Raw genomic sequence first — 3177 nt, forward strand, 5'->3', positions numbered from 1 at the left:
AAGATACTTAAGCCCGCCTTTTTTTTTTTTTTTTTTTTTTTTTTTTTTTTTTTGCCTTTCTGTGAACATTTCATTGTCTGGCAAGTGAGAATTAAGGCTCAAGTTAATGTCTATGCTGAACAGATCTGGGACAATGTGGAGAAAAGGCCAGCATGACAGGCCTGGCTCCTCACGTTCCTGCTGTACACTGACAACTCAGGCTAAAATGTTTAACCCTGACCTCTTGCAGGTCCAGATACCTCCGACCACCCACTTGATCTCTCGTCTAATTTGGGAGGTCAGACAAGGGTACATACGTGACCAAAATGAAAGAAGGGAGAAATAGAGAACTGGTTGTGGCATGACCACACTTTGCAGGTGGTGCTTTTTCTCTCTGGTGAGAACACGCACCCTCTAGTAAAAAAGGACGGGGAAAGGGGGGATAGACGGCGTAATGGTTACATCGCTGGACTCCCACATGACTGACCGTGGTTTGAGTTCTGGAGAAGGGTTTGCAGCATGTCCATACCCCAACCCCGGGGCTGGGGGAGGGGGGCCGTGATTTCTCACTTCTGACTGCTCACATAACCTGCAGCATGGTCATACCCCAACCCCAGGGCTGGGGGAGGGGGGGCTGTGATTTCTCACTTCTGACTGCTCACATAACCTATGGCAAAAATCTTAAAAAAAAAAAAAAAAAAAAGGGAAATTAGCTGAGTGGGTTTCACTGGGGCTTCAAGAATACCCACAGCAGGGGCTGGTAGATGGTGTGGTTAAAGGTGTTGGATTCCCACATGACGTCATACCCCAACCCCAGGGCTGGGGGAGGGGGGGCTGTGATTTCTCACTTCTGACTGCTCACATAACCTATGGCAAAAATCTTAAAAAAAAAAAAAAAAAAAAGGGAAATTAGCTGAGTGGGTTTCACTGGGGCTTCAAGAATACCCACAGCAGGGGCTGGTAGATGGTGTGGTTAAAGGTGTTGGATTCCCACATGACTGACCATAGTTCGAGTCAGGGACCTGGCAGCTTGCTTTCTCACTTTCTCTTATCTGTCAAATTGAATAATAATAATAACAAATGGAATAAAATAAATAATTGTTTTTTTAAAAAGAATACCCACAACCCCCAGAAATGGAAATTAAATACAAAATTATGAAGCAAAACACTTTTTTGGGGGGGAGAGATGTTTACTATAGGGCACGTCTGCTTGCCAGAAAGACAGAAACAGAAAGCAAGAAATCAACCCCCAAGGGGATGGCCACTACACACACAGTCCCTTTTCCTCCATCCTCCTCTCAGGATCTTGGGTATGCACGCACTCTCGCCCAGTGTGAGTTTAAGCCACTGAGTCTGGGACTTGAACCGCGGCCAACTACATGGGAGCCCAGTGACAGAGCCATAACGCCAACTGCTGGTCCCCAAAAGCACATTTTTTGAGAAAAGTATTCAACAGATTCTCTTAAAACTTGAAGGACATAGAAAACCTTCAAGTTGGCCAGCAGGTGGCATGGTGGTTAAGACGTTGGACTCCCACATGGCCGAATGTGGCTGCCATCGACTACGTGCGAGTCCAGCAATATAGACATCATGCTAACTGCTAGACCTTAAAATAATTATTTTTTAAAAATAAAAAAAAAAACCCTCTAGGTTGACTAGGCATTTCTTCAATGTGTTCCATATAGTGTTAGTTTTTTTTTTAAGTTTATAACTCACCAGTTTCTTCTTCAGAATCAAAATTTTTTTTTTTTTTGGAGATTTTTTTTTTTGCAATAGGGTGCATACTCGCGCCAGGAAGACAGAGAGAGACAGAGAGAGAGACCGAAAGCGAGAAATCACCCCTCAGCGGGGATGGTCACGCCTCTCGGGATTTCGGGCATGCACGCACACGTGCCTGGCATGAATTTAAGCCACTGAGTCCGAGACTCGAACCGCGATTGACTACATAGGCATCCTGCAATGTAGCCATTACACTATCTGCTGGTCCCTAACATTTTCTTTTTTAAAAAAATAATTATTTTATTTTATGTATTATTATCATTTTAATTTGACCAGAGAGAGACAGAGAGAAGGAAGAGAAGTGAGAAAATAAGCCACCAGGTCCAGGACTCAAACAGCAGTCAGCCACGTGGAAATTCAGCACCGCAACCACCATGCCACCAGCCAGCCCACATTTTCTTCTTAAAGGAACCAAGGAAAAAAAAAAAGTCTAAACTGTTATATTAATTTATAACTATGGAGGAAAGTGCCACATTAAGAAAACCGCTTTGGGGGTCAGTAAGTGGTTAAGGAACTGAGTCCTGGACTCTTGAATCATACCGGGCACATGTGAATGCATGCAAAAAATCCCAAGAGGAAAATGGAGGTGAAGGGATTATGGTATGGTCATCCCACGTGATTTCTCCCTCTCCCTCTCACTGTTTTCTGTCTTGGTCTGGAGAGCTCACACACCTTATGGCAGAAACCTTAAAAAACAATAACAAACGAAAACAATACAGCTTTGAGGTCAGCCAGGTGGCAAGGTGGTTGAGGTGGCTGGACCCCACATGGCTCACTGCATGGTTTGAGTCTTGGACCCAGCAGCTTGAAAAACACACTGAATGCATATGTGTGCATGCCCCAAATCCCAAGAGTAGAATGAAGAAGGGATTGTAATGTGGCCATCCTCCCTGGGGGTGCCTTCTCACTTTCCCTTTTTTTAATAGACCGCAGATTAGTTTAGTTTTAATACCCATCATGCCATGGATTCACAGGGGATAGGTTCCAGTAGCTCAGGCTCCTTTCCACCGGTTCTCACCAAGTGTTTCTCTGGGTGGAGCAGGCTGGCACTTCAGTTGAACCCAGGTCCCTTTCTCTTTGGCTTCCTTCTTTTCCTGATCATTTTCCTTGACACGTTTTTGGAAGCTATCTCTGCTCTTAGAATGCTTAATATGGTGAACACTCACATTCATTCCCTTGGCAAGAATCTTGCCCTTAACTTGTTTGTTCACAATAATGCCAACAGCATGCTGGGTAACGTTGTAGACTCTTCCAGTTTTGCCATGGTAACATTTGTGGGGCATTCCTTTTTGAACAGTACCCATTCCCTTGATGTCTACAATATCACCTTTCTTGTCGATTGGCATGGATGTTGCCAAAGGAACCACTCCATGTTTTCTAAAAGGCCTAGAGAACATGTATCGGGTGCCTCTCCTCTTT

The sequence above is a fragment of the Tupaia chinensis genome, unplaced genomic scaffold (assembly GCF_000334495.1).
Source record: "Tupaia chinensis unplaced genomic scaffold, TupChi_1.0 Scaffold000502_1, whole genome shotgun sequence".
Taxonomy (NCBI): domain Eukaryota; kingdom Metazoa; phylum Chordata; class Mammalia; order Scandentia; family Tupaiidae; genus Tupaia; species Tupaia belangeri.